Source organism: Acomys russatus, chromosome 10 (genome assembly GCF_903995435.1).
Source record: "Acomys russatus chromosome 10, mAcoRus1.1, whole genome shotgun sequence".
NCBI lineage: Eukaryota > Metazoa > Chordata > Mammalia > Rodentia > Muridae > Acomys > Acomys russatus.
The window spans coordinates 52396227-52416225 of NC_067146.1; the positions used below are offsets into that span (position 1 = coordinate 52396227).

The 19999-nt window shown below is 40.5% G+C and overlaps 1 protein-coding gene across 2 annotated transcripts in view; it reads right to left on the bottom strand.

Moving 5' to 3' along the window:
• Nucleotides 1-19999, bottom strand: part of Hycc1 (hyccin PI4KA lipid kinase complex subunit 1) — a 67285-nt gene that overhangs the window by 46195 nt on the left and 1091 nt on the right. The gene's annotated exons all lie outside the window — the stretch shown is intronic.

Here is a 19999-nt window from a genome sequence, read left to right on the forward strand (position 1 = left end):
TCCACATGAAACTGAAAGTCATCCTTCAATTTCTGTGAAGAATTGTGTTGGAATTTTGGTGGGGATTGCATTAAATCTGTAGATTGCTTTTGGCAGGATGTCCATTTTCACTATCTTAATCCTACCAATCCATGAATTATGGGAGATCTTCTCATCTCCTAATGTCTTCCTCAATTTCTTTCTTTAATGTCTTAAAGTTTTTGTTATACAAACAAGTCTTTTACTTGGTTGGTTAGAGCTATCCCAAAATTTTTTTTCCAGGTGATTGTGAAAGATACTGTTTCCCTGATTTCTTTCTCAGTCTGTCACTTGCATATAAGAAGGGTAGTGACTTTGGTATGTTAATTTTGTACCCTGCTACTTTGCGGAAAGTGTTTATCAGTTGTAGATTTTCCTGGATTTCTTTTTTTTTTTTTTAATGGTATTTTATGTATAAAACCATATCTAAAAATAAAGGTACTTTTACTTCTCCCTCTCCTATTTGTATCAAGGTGATCTTTTAAAATTTTTCATTGTAATGGTGGTCCACATCTTTAATCCATCATTTAGGAGCCTAGTCTACAGTGAGTTCCAGGACAGCCAGGACTACACAGAGAAACTGTCTCTCTAAGAAGAACAGGGTACATAGTTAAAGAAACAGAAGAAGAAAAGTTACCAGTGTTGGCTGGCTGACTGAAGTTTTTCTTTGTTCTTAATCCACATTCATAACATTATGTCATTGTTTTAAACTATTTTTTTCCATTAGGCCCAGGCTCCAAGATGAGCCACAGTTACAATTAAAGGCATCACTAAAGACTAGGTAGGACAAAATGGAAAGTGACCATAGAATAAAACAATGACTTAAGAGACTTTCTGTCTACCAGCAAGCAGCAGGAGACTTTCCACAGTTGCTACTCCACCTCTGCAGTGCCTACTGAATATGGAGCCTGTTAGTGCCACAAAGCCTTGATTATGTAATGGCCAGCTCTCTACAAAGCTGGAGATATCAAGCAGTATTCAAAATATACTCTTACATTTTTAAAAGCTTTATTCTTTTCAAATGTGAAAGGAACAAAATTAAAGTAAAAGCTTCCCACTGGGTAACTAACTTCTTGTTTTTTTGCAATATGTTCTGGAGCACAACAGTTAAAATTACACGAGACAGTTCAGTAAGATTCTAAGAAGCATTTAACAAGTGTAATCTATGAAATAATTGTTTTCTTTCTAACATAATAAAACCTTCCCAAATCTATCATTGTATTCTATTCCCACACTATATTTTTGTTTTAACCCCAATAATGACCAAAATTCATCATTTAAAAATGTTGTCTCCAAAGACATACAGCATTATAATTTTTTTTGCTAATCCCAAAGATGTGAGAACAAAGACCACCGACCAAAATCATCATGGTCAAATTAATTAAAGCAAGTTTTTTTTTTATTTATGTACATAGGTTAGCCCTACCTCCCTTCAAAAGGTCAGCACTGGACATAGGCAAGATAAGGGTAGGGGATTTCCAAATGAAGGATTTGGCAGGCAAACAGGTGGGTTACAGGAGCAGCATAACAAAGTGGTATAACAACCTTTTAAAACAAAGGCTAGGTTGCAAGATGGTCTTAACATCTTTTTGAAACAAAAACATGGTTGCCACTTCCTAGATCAGGCAGTGCAGAACCATTTCTAGTTAAGGTTACAGGTGGGGGTAGGCCAATCCTTGAGAAGCAGATATTTAGTCATAAACAGGAATGAATCTACTTTCTTTTTACTATAAGATGGAGGCAGGCTGGCTCATCAGTTCTATAATCAGCCTATTGAAGAATATAAAAAACTAGAACTACAAAGCTAATATTTTCTTTATCCCTACTATAATTTCCTATAACCACCTTCATCATGAGGTTATTCATTATAAAGTACAACAAAATATTTATATATACATATATATATAATTATCTCATTATCTTGAAAATCAAGTTTCTATTCATGGATAATGGTATATCATGATTTTTCATTATTTATTTTTCTTTTATATGCATTAGTGTTTTGCCTGCATGTATGTCTGTGTGAGAGTGTCAGATCTTGGAATTACAGACAGTTGTGAGCTGCCATATGGGTGTTGGGAATTGCAGTCAGTGCTCTTAACATCTGAGCACTCCAGCCCCTATCATAATTTTTACATTTATTTATTTATTTATTGGAGGGGCATACCATGTGAAGGTGAGTGGACAGCTTGCAGGAGTCAGTTTTCTCGGTCAGCTTTGTGGGTTCCAGGCATTGGACTCAGGTTGTCAGGCTTGGAATCAAGCACCTTTACCCACTGAACATCTCACCAGCCCCACATCATTAAACTTCAAACTTCTCCCCTGTGCCTGCGAAGAGCCCATTGTGACAGCTAATTAAGTGCTGTCAGAATGTTCTCACAGTTACGAGGTGAAACGCAGAAAACAAAGTAGAGGTAACTGTGCAAATTATGTCACAGAACAAAAAAACTGATTCCATCTCTGGATTTTACTGGTAAGAGACTGACTAAAATGCTATACACAGAAGCAGAGGCTGTGGTGCCGCGGGCTGCCCCAGAAACTACTGCTCAGCACCTAAGGACAAGCAGTAGGAGAGGCGTGGGAACCCTTCTCCATGTCTGTTGTGTAAGCTGTTTTCCCTCTAAATCACAAATCTCCTATCTGCTTACTGAAATTTAAGCTTTTTTTTTTTTTTAAACTCAAGGAAATAGTTTTTGAATACAATATCTTTTACCTAGTCCACGAACAAACAAGAGCATGTTGGAATGTCAGCGTGCTACGGCAACCAGCCCTGAGGGTGCCTGTTGGGGAAGGGAGGACAAGAGAAGGAGAGATGGTAATCTTCTCTCATTGCCATCTCCCATTCTTCTCAAATTCTCCAGAAGTTCAGAGAAATACCTTGTCCAGGAAGAGGATATCTGATATGAACTCTAACAGATGGTAGAAAGAGTATATTTCAATAACCATGTTGACATCTGAACTAGTCCTATAGCTGCTTTGACCAATCCAACACAGTGAACACAATACCAGGAGTCCTGCATTAGGGGCCTTCTTCCTGTAACTCAGATGGCAGTTAGTGAAGCTCAGAGCACCATGAAGGCTGTGTGGGAAAGAAGTGGGGGCCCTGCAGAGCTACCAGCCATGAGACTCAGGCAATCTCAGATGTCCTCACCAAGTGAAGCCTACATGCAAGAAGTTAGGGTCTGCTGGGCTAAGCCAATAACTCTGATAATGGTTTGACAGGGAGCAACAGACACACCAAACACTATCCCCTTCCCTGGGGATATTTATCTCTGCCTCTCTCTGCCACCCTCCCACTCCAGGCCTCACTCCTCTCATCTGTCTTCTCTCTGTCTTGTTACGCATCTCAAGATGGCCTCAAACTGGCAATCCTTCTATGCCTGCCCTGCAAATGCTGAGATCATGGTGCCTGCCACCATGCCCAGCCAAGAGGCTATCTTTAATATATTTGGAACATACCATCTCTGTGCAAGGTATCACTGAAGAGCCCCATAACAGGCTTTTAAAAGGTCAATAAGAGAAGCAATTCAGAGTTGATAGAATAACTATCATTATTACTGGGAACTTCAGTATAAAATGGACATTGAGGGGCTAGAGATGGCTCAGCAGTTAAGAGCACTTGCCTTCCAGAGGACCCAGGTTCAGTTCCCAGCACCCATGTGAGACAGCTTACAACTGTGTGTAACTCCAGCTCCCAGAGGACTAACAGCCTCTTCTGCCCTTCATGGGCATCCATGAATATGTCACACACACACACACACACACACACACACACACACCACAGAGAGTATTTTAGTTTAATTTAGTTTTTTTATAAAATAAATATTTTAAATGGTTATTTAGAGAAAAAGTTCACAAAATTCCCTAATAATACAGTGATAGAGTTATCACCTGTTTAGGTTTGACTAAGTATAACTCATAAAAATAGGACATAAACTAGAAGGTTCTTAGTATCTTCATATTTTTATGTAAATCATTAAAATGAGTTGCATAAAATAAGCAATACACAAATTCATTGCGTTGTTAGACATTGTCGGAAAAATTTTAACATCTTAATGCTTCAGAAAAAGATGCACAGGAAAGACCATAACATCCATATACTCAAGCCCTACTATTTTAAAAGATGAATATGCGGAGTTTTCATATGTTAATAATTTTCAAGGGATAATGTCTTTTATTTTGATGATAGAACCCAGAGCACAATTTTATACATAATACCTTTAAATTAAAACTCTGAATTTTGAGATTTAACAACTCTTCCAAAAAAGTGGAAAGAGGAGATAATCACAGCAGATTTGGAAACTATATAGTAAAACTACCAAAAAATACAGTTATCTGCCACCAGGAAACCAAAACCCATCAATCTCATGGTATGAAACAGATGCTTGGGTTTCTGTTGTAGAGACAGGATTTCAAGTAGCCCCAGTTGTTCTCAAACCCCTGTGTGGCTGAGAATGAGCCTCCTATCTCCACCTCTCAAGTGCTAAGATAAAGATGTGCACCGCCGTGCCAGGTTTCCTTTAGATCTGGGGATCAGACCCAGAATTCTGTACATGGTGTTCAGATATTCTAGCATGTAGGCTATGTTCCTGGCCTGAGAATACCATTTAGAACAAATGCTAAGCCCTTGAGATGTGTGCTATTCTCATATCAACAAGAAGTGCTCATTTCAACATCTGTGTGACTCATATTCAAAGAAAAGTAGCCAAGAATTGAAGGTAGTTCCAGAAAGGCTTCTTGGATGTTCCCTCAAAGAGAATAGCTGCAAAGAATCCTGCTCCCATCCAAGGAGCAGAAGTGTAGGTTAAGCCTCTTGAGGAGACTGGACATGACAGTTAGAGACCGGCTCCCTGTTATCATCCACCCTCACATCGTGTGCTAGGTCAGTGCTCACTGGCTCCCTAACCAAGGTGCTATAGCCCACAAATGTTATTTTACCATCTGCATTTCTGCTCCACTTCAAACCCACGTGTCTCAATTTCTTAGTTCTAAATTCTTTAAATAAATCTCTGGCTGAGCCCTAATTTCCTTATATTGGGCCTGAATACAACGCTTGCCATCCCAGAAACTAGCTGTCTTTGAACAGATGTTTAACCATGATCCAAAAGTTGAGACCAAGGTAAGATTTGTATAGATAAAAGTTTGTTTAGAAGGGTCTTTAAGGGACAGAAAAGGTAAACATATTTAATATCTGTGTCAATATAATAACACTGGAGAAATCTAACAGGGTATAACACTTCTATCATTTCATAGAAAGAGTCATATTAGGCTTGGCATCAGTAAAACCTCAAGTTCTTAAAAACAAAACAAAACACAACAGCTGCCAAACAGAGAGCTCTTATCTTACACTTACCTAGTCATATTTTTAACAGTTGAGTTACAAGATGACCTTGCTACATTGGCTCACATAACAGGTGCATAAATACTTGCTTCATGGATAAATATTTGAATAAACATAACTTTTTGCTAGTTTGGCCTATGGATTCTATTCTCAGCCTGGCCTCCAACTTCCAGTCTTCCTGCCTCTACCTCCCAAGTGGTGGGATTATGGGCTTATGCAACCATATCTGATTTACGCTGTGCTGGGGAACAAGCCAAGCGCTTTATGCAGGCTCAGCAATCACTCTTCCAAATGAGCCACATTCCCAGCCCCATTCTTAGTTTGACAGTACACTTACATCACTAACTAATCATCCCAAGATAGATGACATCATAGCATGCAGTAAGAGTCACCCTAAAAGGAAGAAAGTGTGTGTGTGTATGTGTGTGTGTGTGTGTGTGTGTGTGTGTGTGTATGTGTGTTCACATGCCTGCAATATATGTATGTGATAGCCAAAAGACAACTTGCTAGAGTCAGTTCTCTTCTTTCACTGTGTGGGTTCAGCGGATCTAACTCAGCCGCTAGGCGTAATGGCAAGTGTTTTCACCCTACTGAGCCATATCACCAACACAGGAAGAAGGACCGGAGCTGGAGACATGCAAAGTCATCCAGCAGTAACTGTTAGTGTAATAGCAATAAGTGATTTTACCCAAACTGGATGTGGTCTGAGTATATATTAATGTTAAAATTTCATATCTTCATATAGTTAATATAGGAAAGGAACAGGGTTCTATGCTGTTAAGAGATCCAGATAAGACAATAAAATAGAAATATCTGAATGTGAAAATAGGAGAAGGATTAATTACCAAAAGAAAACCTGATGGCCCAAGAGCATAACAATGACAATGGGATGAAATCAATGGAAGCTAGGTTTTCACTGAACTCTAATGGAGGGGAAAATTAAGGCAAATATGTTGGCAGTACCTTTACATTTATGAAGGTTTATTAGCTACTTTTCTATTGCTGTGATAAAATACCATGTCCAAGGCAACTTGTAGAAGGGAGGGTTTATTTGGGTCTTACAGTTGTAGAGAGATAGGAATCCATCACTATCGCGGCAGGGAACATGGCAGCAGGTAGGCAGGCATGGCGCTGGAGCAATAGCTGAGTGTTCATGCCTTGATCCACAAACAGGAAGCAGAGAATAGACACACCGAGAACTGCTCCAGTCTTTTGAAACCCAAAAGCCCACCTCCACCAACAAGGCCACACCTCCTAATCCTTCCCAAACAGTCCCACCAGCAGGGGATGAAGAACTCAAACATATGAGCCTAAATATGGCAGCTATGGAAGGTAAGAAAAACGTACTATTTTTGCCTAGTGTAAATAAAGACATCACTGTAAACTGCTCATGCTTAACTTTCTAACATGGCTCCTAACATGATTATTTGTAACTCCTTAGTCTCATTCTGTCCTTTTGTTTATATCCTAGCATATAATGATTATATATTAATCAACATTTACTTAAGAAAAGCATTATTTTATAAGAATGGCTAATGCCATTTAGTAGATTCATTTTTTTATGTTATTGGCTCTAAGCAGAGACAATTACTTTCAACTTAAAACGACTTTTCAGAGCTGGGCGTGGTGGCACTTTAATCTCAGCACTCGGGAGGCAGAGGCAGAGGCAGAGGCAGGTGGATCTCTGAGTTCGAGGCCAGCCTGGTCTACAAAGAGAACCAGTACAGCCAAGGCTACATGGAGAAACCCTGTCTAGAAATACCAAAATAAAAAAGTTTTTTAAAAGGGTTTTTCAGTTTCTTTTAAACCATCCCACAGCTTGCTTTAAGCACCACTTAAGTACTTTAAGTACTGCTCTCCAGTTAGGAACTTCCTTTTTCCTTTCTTTTCTTTTTTGTTCTTGCCCAGAAGACATCTTATTTGTGTGGTTAAGTAGCTGCCTTTCCGTTTGCTAGTCAAATAAACTATACAATATTTAAAGAAAAACGTCTTCCTCTCTTTTTAAAATTTGTATTTCTGTATATATTGGGGGGGGGTGTCTCTTAGAGTGAGAAGAAGGCATCAGATCCCTTGAGCTGGAGGTAAAGGTGGCTGTGAACCCTGTGGCGTGGGTGTGGGCAATCACACTAAGGTGGCTAGGAGAGCACCAAGTGTTCTCAATGCTGGCCATCTCTCCAGGCCTTGCTTTTCATTTTGGAAGGACCTACAGCATACATTTAAAAGCACAAACCTCCAGAAAAAAATTGAGAACACTACTACCAGAGTGACTTATTTGTCATTTTACGTTATTTATTATGTACATGCTTTCAGCTGTTTGAGACAGGGTCTTGTGTAGCCCAGCCTGGCTATGTGAGTGATTCGTTGCTTCAGCCTTCCAAGGGTTTGTATTACAGGTAACATCACCACACCTAGGTCATAATTTTGTAATTTTAGTAATATTTTGTTTCTGGTTGTTCCTTGCTTGTGGTTGGGACAGAGTCTCACTATATAGCCATGGCTGGCCTGGAACTTGCTATGGTAGGCCAGGATGGCATGAAAGTCACAGAGATCCACCTGCCTCTACATCCTGAGTGCACCCCCAAAATCAAGCTAATCTAATTATTTTTTTCAAATATAAATTATGCAAGCATTTTGAATTTGAGATGTAGCTGTTAGGAGACTGCTTCCTTGGCATGCACAGGCCCTGGGTTCTGTCTCCAGCACCACAATCATATACAATTTTAAATTAAAAATAATATAAAATTATGTAACAATTTTACAGCTTAAAATTGTGACAGTAATTATAGACAAAATTAGACTCAGATATCATTAGCATAAATGCATAAAGTATCTAATAAATAGCTGCTGAATAAAGGAGTAAATTTCACCCATGACAATGCTTGTCAAATTTGCCATCTGCTCTCCATCGCCACAGCAACTCAGAGCCTGCGCTTTACTGTGTCTGCACAGTTGCTCATGCAGCCTTCCTGCTCCCGGACCCCTCCCCTCTGCACTGCACCATTCGCACTGCTGCCATTCGCTCTTCCTAAATCATCATGCTCCCTCTGAATACATGCAGCCATCATCTCTCAGGCCCTCCACATCAAACTCACCCACAAAATGGGCATCGTTTATTTATTTCAACTTCCCGCGGTCTGTCTAAAATACACCAAGCCACTCCAGCCTCCGTGTGGCGGACTACTCCTCTCTGCTCTGTCTCCCTTTTGCTTGTCAGCTTTTGCAGTCTGCTCAGAAAGGACCCCAGGCTTCTGCTGATGAGGTGTGTGTGCTGCCAAGGGAACGTCCAGGGAGAGCCATGCCCTGGCTCTGTGAGCCACCAAAGCCTGGCCTGATGGCAATAGAGACTGACTGACTAATACATGTAACCACTCAGAAAATCTCTTATTAGAAATAAAAATTACTTCATTAAATATAAGAACACCAAAAACTGACATTTTCTAAGACACCATTAGGTAGAAATATGCAAGAACAATTATTGGACGAACTAAGATTTTTTTTCCAAAATATTTGTATCATCTTTCACAAAATGTAATTGTAGTACATGTTAGGTGATTCAAGTACTGTCTCAGTCAAACAAACTTCACTTAGCTCTAATAAGTAAGACACGAAAATCTTAAAGGCTGGGGGCAGATTTTTGAAGGCTGCTGTAAAAAGCTTGAACTACAGACGGTCTCTGATGAGTTCTCACTGACAGGACTGTTATGTAAATGCATGGTAAGCAGCACAGTGATTAGGAACGCTTTTCACATACTCACTAAACCAGAGCCTCAGGTGGACAGTTGAGTCGTTCAATCCCTGACAAGCTCATACAGCTTATGCCGACTACAGGCTAGCAGCGCCAGGGGGTGAACAAAGAAAGAGGCTACACGTCAGCAAAAACTGACAGACAGGGAGATCAGGTGAAGGGTTAATGCATGTCGTATTTTTATACTTGCAAAAAGTCAATATTACGATATATTCAAATTGCAACATTAATAATTCAGCAAGTCCTTGCTTGCTTATTGAGTATAATGCAAGGTTTTCCTATTACTTTGTTTTATTGGCAAAATGACAGTAAGGTCTGCTCTCTGTCCTAAAGGAGCACACAGTGCAGGTGGCCAAGAGAGGAGGCGGAGTAAGTGAGGAGAAAAATCAATCCAAGGAGTACAGGCCATCCTGTGGCAGGATAATTACAGCTGCTTAGCACCATGATCTAATTATCATGTGTGAGTGTGTGTGTATGCATATGTGTGTCTGTGTTTGTATGTATGTTCCTGTCATGCTAGTACACACCTGTCATCCCTGCACTTGACAAGAGGACCCTATCTAAAACAAAAAATATTGAGCTTCACCAATACCTTAAAAAAAAAAAAGTTTGCTGAAAACTCTAGAGTGGTTACACTTACTTTTATATTAATTCTCTGATATTTATAATTTTAAAAGCATATTAAGTATACATTTAAAAATAAAACATTAAGCCCATTCCATGCCAATATAAAACAAAGACACTGAGATGAGTGGCAACATTTTATATTTTTGCAAACTTCGTTAATGCCTTGGCTTTAAAAAGCATCCTCATAAACACTTCTGATTGCTATGAGGTCCAACTAGCTTTCGATTCTCTATGGAGTTTAGGCTGGCCTTAAACTCACCAAACCTCTTGCCTCAGCCTCCTGAGCGCTGAGACTCCAGGCATAAACAACTATGCCCAGCTTTATTTTCTGTATTTCTCCTTTAGTCAGTGCTTCTGCATAGGCCAGGCTGAAACAGAATTCCCAGTCCTCCTGCCTCAGCTTCCCAAGTGCTGGGATTACAGATGTACTAAACTGACGTGACTACTTTGTTTTCATTAAGGAGGGGAGGAAGGGAAAAGAGAGAGTGGAGAGATCTGCTCCTGGCAGCCAAGTTGAGAACAAGAGAGCTGCAGAAAGGACATGATGGGGTCCTAGAGAGGAGGTGTTTAGTTAGGACTCCGACCTGCCACATATTATCCGCATATGTTTTGGGGGAAAGTCTTGGTTTCAGTCCTTTCCTCAATTGTAACAAAAGAAAGGAAAAGGCCTAAAGAAGCCATCATGAGAGTATAGCTCATTGGTAGCATGTGTGCTGGTATGAGCTTACAAAGTAAGCACTTGTAGGTTCAATTCTTAGCATCAGTTAATAAATAATAAAATGCATCACTAGCATTTACCAAGGCACTCACATATCCATAATAAGGATGCTCCAAAGATGCACAAGTTATGACCCAAGGTTATGCCAAAATCAAGTGAGAAGTCTTATTTTCCCACAATTAAGGGTTGTTGCTTTTTCTTTGTAGAATGACAAAGTTTGCTCCCTCAGAGACCCAAGACTTATATTCCATTCTGTAGTTTATCAAATTTACTTTCAGAACTCTAGTAAAGTGCCCCCAGATGATGAAAGAACTCCTTTGTAATAATCAAATTGAAGCTTTCAGCAAAGAATCTGTAACGTCTGACTAAACAGCCCTATTTGGATATGACTTAATTTTGAAACAAAATTAAGTGGTAAAAAATTTGCACAGATTTACATAGCATATAGCTAAAGCATTTAATGAAAAAAAATGCTGACACGGCCGTGGCAACTCAGTATGGCTGGTGACCAGAGAGTATCACAAGTTATCAAAGCGATGAGTGCGAGCCACTGGGCTGCCTCTGCTGGCTGTAAGGAGGGCAGAACAAAGCAGATAATATTGAGCTGCGGCTGTAATGTAATTAGCTCCAATTAACTTTACACTAGAAAGCACTGCACTTGGTCTTACATTTTCTACCTTGAAGACCCAACAGGTCTGTTGGTAGCGGCTCTTGCACCCTTAAAAAGGTAAAAGCCCATTAAACACTTTCTCTTGGTCAAACCAAACAAACTCAATCAAATTAAAAATGTGGCGGCTTGCCACTGTAGTACTGTACTGCGGAGCTGGCAGAGTAGGCCAATTTCTCTCCTACGTCTTGCCTAGAGGAAACATAAAATGTGGGGAGGCTTAGACAGTAAGCTTGGAAATCTGTTTCTTGGGAATAAGCAAATGAAGGGATTTGAGATGTTGCTGCATACAAGCAGATAAGCCATCTCTACTCTTTCCCAGGGCTGTAGTAACAAACAGCACAGACTGGGTAAATTAAACACAGAGATTTACATTCTCAAGGTGCTCCAGGCTTTCTCTGTGGCATGTAGGTGGCTGCCATCTTTACATCCTGTGGGTCTTGAACTGTCATGTCCCAAGTTCTAGTTCTTTCAGGGGCTCTGGCCACATTGGATTAGTGTTCACTAAACTACCTGTATAAAGAGTCTATCCCCAGTTTTCTTGAAGGAGCGAGGAGTTGGGACTTCCACATATACTTTGAGGGGGACACAAGTCAGCCATAACAGCACTGAAGCCACAAGCAACCTGGATCCAGCAATCAACCTGGCTCTTCTTCTCTTGTACTGACACTTAAATACCATCCACTATTCATATCTACTCAATGTCCACTATGTCTTATTTGTCACAAAAAAGGGTATGACATTGTAGCTGACTTAAGGAATTCACAGTCTATTAGTGGAGACAAGTCAATCTAAAACACAGGAATGTTCCTTAATGCCTTTTGAAACAAATCAAGATGAATCAGGGTGTAAGCAATGAAATAATAGAAATGCTATTTATATAGGTTCAAGAATGTACAAAAAAACACAAAGTAAATGTTTCGATCATTTTGCTATCACTCACCCCCTTCCTTTCTATTTCCCAAACATAATAGCATACAAAAATACACTCTTCAAAGCACAGTTGTGTCTTAATTTCTTAAAGCTTTTTGCATTTTAAGTGGCAGCTTTCACTACTAGGGACAAAGTAAGAGAGAAATACCAAGACAAGCAAATTCCAATTAACTTGTGGGTTGACGCCTTGGAGTGAGTCCCTGCCCTTTAATAAACTGGAATGGAGTGGAATAGCTGGGTCTTGAGGAAGCCCTATTCCCATTTTTCTGAGAAAGCGCCAGATAGATTTCCAAAGTGGTTGTACTAGTTTGCATTCCCACCAGCAATGAAGGAGTGTTCCTCTCTCTCCACATTCTCGCCAGCATGTGGTGTCAGTTGAGTTATTGATCTTAGCCATTCTGATGGGTGTAAGATGGAATCTCAGTGTCGTTTTGATTTGCATTTCTCTGATGACTAATGAGGTCGAGCATTTCTTTTTAAGTGTTTCTCAGCCATTTGATATTCCTCTGTTTAGTTCTGAGCCCCATTTCTCTATTGGGTTATTTGGTTTGGTGGTGCTTAATTTCTTGAGTTCTTTATATATTTTGGATATTAGACCTTTGTCAGATGAAGGGTTGGTGAAGATCTTTTCCCAGTCTGTAGGCTGTCACTTTGTTCTCTTGACAGTGTCACTTGCCTTACAGAAGCTTCTCAGCCTCATGAGGACCCAGCTATTCCACTCCTTGGAATATACCCAGAAGATGCACTACCACACAACAGGGACATATGCTCAACCATGTTTATAGCTGCCTTATTCATAATAGCCAGAACATGGAAACAGCCTAAGTGTCCCTCAGTAGAAGAATGGATAAAGAAACTGTGGTACATTTACACTATGGAATACTACTCAGCTATTAAAAACAAGGAATTTCCGAAATTTGTGGACAAATGGATTGAACTAGAAATTATCATAATGAGTGAGTTCACCCAGAAGCAAAAAGAGTTAAGTGGTATATACTCACTTATATCGAGACACTAGTCCAAGGGGTACGTCCCCATGGAAAACTTTACCTACCAGGAAAGTGGGACAGAGGGGAGGACTTCCTATTGAGACTTTAGGTGTGAGAAGCCTGGGAGAATGAGGAAATAGAAGGATCCAGAGGGTCCTGGAAAACTACAGGCGGGTCTGGGCCCTGGGGTCCTCCTCAAACTATGACACCAGTCAAGGAAAATATAGGTAGTAAACTTCGAACCCCTACCCAGACTAGCCGATGGACAGGACATTCTCCACCGTTAAGTGGAGAAGGAGATCTGACTTTCACACAAACTCTGGTGCCCCATATTTGACCATGTCCCCTGGATGGAGACGCCTGGTGGCACTCAGAGGAAGGATAATAGGTCATCAAGAAGAGACTCGATACCCTATGAGCATATACAGGGGAAGGAGGTCTCCCTCAGTCACAGACATAGGGGAGGGGAATGGGGGGGGGGGAAGCGGGAGGGAGGGAGGAATGGGAGAATACAAGAGATGGGCTAACAACTGAGATGTAATTTGAATAAATTAATAATAAAAAAGGAAAAAATAAACTGGAATGGGATTCAACTATTAGAGAAGCTGGCCAGTGGAGCCCCAGATGTTCAGTGGAAAACGGTGAGCAATAAGGGGATACAAGGAGAAAACGCAAGCAAACACTGGCAATGGCAGCAATGCCTACTAACAAGGCATACTTTTAAAATGCAACAGATCTAGGCTGGCAATGTAGCTTAGGGGTACAGCCCTGCCCAGCATGGGAGCGGCTCTCACCTTAGATTCAGTCTCTACCACTCAGTAGAAGACAAAAGACAACAGATCGTTCTAATCAGAATCTTGGTGGTGGGTCTCATTTTTTCGCCCTGAGACATGGTTTCTCTACATGTAGCCCTGGCTGTCCCGGACTCTCTTTGTAGACCAGGCTGGCCTTAGACTCACAGAGATCCACCTGACTCTGCCTCTTGATTGCTGGGATTAAGGGTGTGCGCCACCACCGCCTAGCAGTGGGTCTCATTAATACAGATGTTTGTTTGTCTTAAAAGTTATAGTAATAAAAGCGCTAGGATTATGTGGACTGGCAGAACAGTCAGTTTGGTTTAGTAGAAGCTGAATTAAAAAGTAATTAAAAAAACAAGCTGTTTCCAATAGTATTAAGTCGTATACTAATATAACAAAATGTACTCTAGATGTTGCTTTATGCATGATTAGGAAGTAAAATTAGCACAGCAAAAGTTTTTATCATGGCTCCACCCAAAGTACTTGAAAGTCCTATAAGGATTGTTAATCTCTAAAGTATTTTAAGCATTTCTTTTTCACCTATGTGTTGTTTCTGAAGGCAATGCTTTTAAAAATTTAAAGAAGCCTACTTGGATTTTTTACCAATAATTAATTTGTGATTGTTAGAATTCCAACTCAATAAATCACATATTATAATTAACTCTTGGAAACTTTATAATATGGTGATATGGAAAACATCTGCTCCAATTGCTGTTTTATGGCCAACTCAGTTTTATTTCCATAACGATGCTGCCTTTGTAAGGAGTGACCTCACATCAGAGAACACATCTGTAGCTCTTATGGTGAAAATAACAAGTCTTGCTCTTTTTTTTTTTAGTTTTTCTCAGCTGATGCTTTTTAAAAACCTCCTCAACTTAGCACTATCATGGAAACATACATACACATGTACAACATACACATAGATACTTAAAATTAATAACCGCAATACTAATAAACGGGCACATTGTAGATGCTCAAGAAAAGATGAACCTATGGGATAACTAGGAAGAAATTTATCACTTGGACAACTGAGAATGTGTCCCAGACAGCGCTGGGAGACCGGCTCTTCCAATTCCAACGCTAGTTCCATCTTAATTCATGCTGCACCAGCTTTCTGCCTCCAGCTGCTTGCCGTCAGTTGCTCCCTTAACCAGCCTTGTACCGGCTCACTTTGGTTCTCATCATAAACTCTCCACTGCCCTATAGACAGCAAACCTGCCAGCCCTTCCTCCAGGGCCATCCTTTAGCTTTACATCAACTGGCTTCTTTCCATGCTGAACTTCTGTCTTGGCCTCACAGATGATAACACTCCTGGGTTGGTTCCCCGCCCCCCCCCCCCACCCCCGTCCCTGTGACCGGTCTGTGTTTCCTACACACCTCTAATAGCCTGTTTGACTCGCATGTTTCAGGTGCTGCTTCTTGCTCCAGCCATTGCCACCTTCCTCTCCGTTCCCTTAACAAGACCAACTTCATGCCTTGTATTTTGCCCTAATTACTGTGTGCTGCTGGGAGGACTATGCCATCCCTCTGCCTGCTACTCTACCTGTATCATCTACCAACTAACCAGTCACTGTGAGCTTTGATATTTAGAGCAAAAGAATAAGTAGTACATCTAGCAAGTTCAGAGATGTCAGAGCGGCAACTTTCTACAGCAGATAGGGATGGGCAGTCTGTGGATACTGATTAGAATCAATGCTCTATACTCTTCATTTATATTTCAGGGGGAGCTCAAAGAGTTCCCAATTGTTTGCCCAATTTAAGCACTTTTAAAGCTTACATTCTTCTCTTAGATTTCCTAGCCTACACATTACATCACTCTGTTCTTTTTGTTTCAAGCCGGGGTCTTGTATGTTGCCCAGGCTGGTCTCATAGGCTCAGGCTCTCACCTCAGCCTCTGGCGTAGCTGAGACTGACTACAGACATTTGCTACAGTGTCTGGCCTACACACAGACATAAGCAAAAATAAATATAAATCTTCCTGTAGCTGAAACACAACATGATTTTCACAGTATAAATTTAAAGACGGATACACACTGTATTTATTATGTCAAATACAAATAACTGAATGAATTCTTAGCATTAGAATGAGAAACAACAAGACTCCTCAAATAATCAAAAGGCTCATTGTTCAAGAAATCACCAAACAGACTTCACATCTACTACTGAATGCTACCCTGACACAAAGCTCAAAGACAAAAGACACTTGACTACAGTGGGAAAGTACTATGTTTTCCAAACTCATAGATCTCTTGTATACAGAACTTTCACTGTAACATTCTTTACAACAAACAAACAGGACTCGGTAGTACAAAGTAACCTTGGGACGCAACAAGTCTGTCTTTTAAGTTTTAATTTAAGCCTTGGCACAAGTTTTTAACTGTCCAGTATATTGGGTATGTTTTATAAAAATCAATTTTAAGTTCCCCACCTCATCTTACCCTACTTCAGAGTCATCTACATCTATTACCATACTAGGCTATACGTATTAAAACAGTAGAAAAGACATCATTAACGCAAAAGAGAGCAGTAGTAATTATGGTAAGGGTACTAAAAATATAATTATAGGAAGAGGAAAAACAATACAGTTTCAAACAAGTGATTATATTTATTTTTCAGTAGTAAGAAAAGCAAAAAGTTGTCAAATCGGGCAAACGCTAGGGACTGGTGTAGAATGCAGGGACTGCGGAGTGGCTCAGTTGGTCAAGTGCTTACCGCGCAAGCCTGAGGACCCATGTGTGTCTCCAGCACACCCACATCAAGGCTGCATGCCTGCTATCTCCGTGCTGGAGAGGTGGAGGCAGGAGGCCTCTCGGCTTTGCTGGCCAGCTAGTCCAGCCTCATAGATGAGCTGCAGGGTCAGCAAGAGACCCTGACTCAAAAACTAATGCAGAGAACAAGTAAAGAAGCCAATCAATGTTGATATCTAGTCTACAGGGAGATATTCAACACGCAGGCAAAAGGAGCTGGGACTTTAGACACGAATTGGGTTTCAACTTAACGTCTGAGTCTTAGTTTTTAACTGTAAAATAGGATGATAATGCTTATTTCATAAAGTTGTGCAGTTAAATTCTAAAGTACTTAGAAAAGACTTAAGCCCAGTTTGTGAGCTCAACAAACTGCAAGGAAGACCTACACATTTTTACAGCTAAACTATTTCAAGCCTGACAGGGGAGAGATGACCAGAGCAGAGAGAAAGGAAGCCCCTGCATGTCCTCTGCTCAGGCCCTCTCTTTGTATCCAGGAAACAAAGCACTACAAAGTTTATAATGGGGGAGGGGCACACTATGAGATCATTCTCAGACACAAGCTACTATCAAGATGCCTTTAGCCCCAGAAGAGCACCACACTCTACTAAGAAGTCTAACACAAGCACCAATCAGCAGGTTACAACAGCACACCGCCATCTCAGCATACGTTCTAAGAGCATGTGATCAGATTTAATATCTCAACCCCAAAATAAAAAAGGACAGAAGATAGTTTTTTAGAGGATCATAAATGAAAATGTTGACTGTGACACCATAAAGGCATTCTTGTACATTTAGGGCTGACTTCTTGGGATTGGCTAGCTACCATGGGGCTCCTCCCTGGGGAAATTGATTCCCCCTCTCGCAAGCACCCACTAATCACCTGTAGCTCTTCCTTCATGAAAGAAGCCTCATGAGAACCCCCATCCACACTGGCATGGCAATTGGTGCAGTCACTTTTTTTCTTTTGCTCTGCCTTAGGAAACCATATTGCTGGATTTCCTGATACATACATGGGATTTCTGTCACAAAGAGAAGACACTGTCTCGTAGCAGACATCCAGCTCTGTCCTCTGACTTCGCAGTCTTCCCACCCCCTCTTCCATGTTGTTCAATGAGCCACAGGTGTAGAGGGTTTATTGCAATGCCTTAACTGAGGTAGGCACCCCATCGCCACTTTAGACAGTCATTTTCAACTGCTAAATGCCCTCCACTCAGATAAGCAGCCTAAGTCTGGAGGACTGAAAAGGCCACCAGGCAGCACTTGGCTTTCAAAAATAAGCAACAAACTGTTAATTCCTCTCCCTATCCCCCAATAAAACCAACAAGCATTCCATAGAGATGCTGAGGGTCTCAGGCTCCACAGAAGGTGTGCTTCTGAAGGACATCTGCTCTTACAATGTTAGGACACTCTCTTAACATTTTTGAGAACCTTTAAAAGGCACTTCAGGAAGCCACTCTTGGTACTATCGACAACATCAACAATTATAACAAAGAAATACACTGTCTTTATTATCTTGTTCCTTGTTAGAGCTGCTGCTTCCAGAAAACATCTTTCTTATCAGAAATGTCCTTTCCTACCCGTCAACCTTCTCTCCAGCTCCCAAGGACTAAGTTTGAACAATTATCTCGTCCTCACCCCCAACCCCCACCAATGTTTACCTCCAGTCTACTCTCTTTCATCATGCGTGCATGCAAACATTAACTTCCTTCAACCTACGCTTTACTGAAGGGGCTTGTTATAGAAGACTTTACGCATTTGAGTGTTGTGCCCACATATGTGTGTGCGAACTGCGTGTGTGCCTGCTGCCTCTGAAGGTCAGATGAGGGCATCAGATCTCCTGGAATCGGAGTCATGGATGATTGTGAACACCTTGTGGGTGATAGGAACCACACCATGTCCTCTGCATGTACAAGCGCTCTTAATCACCAAACCATGTACCCAGGCCCTGAGTGGCTTTTCAACCATGTTCACATGATAGATTATCTAGAATAATAATGTTTTTAAAGTTTTAAGATTTTAAAGGTTAGCATTCTGTATCAACAGAAGGTCAGTGTTCACTGGGAATCAGAGGGGAGGGTCACAAAGGATAGAAACACGTTTCAGGAGGTAATGTATGGGTTCACTACTTTAATTGTAGCAATGATCTTACAAATATAAATATATTAGGCATTAAATGCCACAACTGAAATATGTATAGTCTATTACATGCCAATTATACTTGAGAAAGTTCTTGTTTAAATAAATGCTGATCTAAAGGGACTATCTTGCCCTCATTGGCAAAGAGGTGGGGGTGGGGGTCTTTCTGAGAGTTGAAAAAAAAAATAAGTTCTGCAAAAGATCATTTACATGTGGCCAAATAGAGAAGTGCTATTCCATAGCCAGCATTTTCTCTTTTCTTTACTTCAGTTTTCTTGAAAAACCACACACACACACACCTCTACTTTATTGCCACAGTAATCTGATGACTGGTTTCTGAGCTACTCTTTTTATTTTTAATTTTTAGGTAATAACAGATTACTCTGAGCTACATTCTTAAAAGTCACCTATGAAGATTTTTTTAGTCTTGATTACAAAATAAATAATAGGCAACAAGAATGCTGAATAAGAGTGAACTAGAAGATATATTTAAACTTACTGTCAAAATTACACCATTCTTTAAAAATGCAACCAAAGGGAATTTGAGAAAATAGAAGAATCAAAAACAAACAAAAAACTAGAAAATGGAAGAAGAGGGTCTTTAATATGACTCAAATGGCACTTGCCACAAAGCCTGATGACCAGGTAGGATAGGCACCCACAAGGTGGAAGGAGACAAATGGCTGATCTTGGTGTCACTGCAATTACATGCATTCATATGCACACACACACACACACACACACACACACACACACACACACACACACACACTTTAAAAAAATTTTTTTTTCAAAAAGAAAGACAAAAGCAACTGTGCACTGAGGCAACCCATTCCCACCCGGTGTTCATATCCAGAGCCTGTTGGTGCTGATTACTAGCAGGATTTCTAATCTGTTTCTGGAAATAATGCTATAAAGCAAATGACTGGAAAGGGAGTCAATTGTAAATCTGTTTTCTAAATAGACGAAAAGGCATCCCCCTGGCCCCTAAAGTGATCGGATTATCCGAATATTTGACTTTGATGCTGCTCCTGACAAAGCAGCCTTTCTTTCTTTCTTTTTCTTTCTTGTGCTTCAAAGATTCATTCTGTAAACCTATAATGTACTCACCTAAAGGGGAAAGGTGCTCACAAACGATAGAGGGAGGGCTAGTGCTGTTGGCAGCAGATCGGTCTTAGGAAAACACACCTCCCAGAACTATCTCATTGCTTCAAGGTTACAGTAATCTTTATGGCTTTATGTAGATGAAAGTTTAAAAACTGAAAACCTCAAACTGTAACG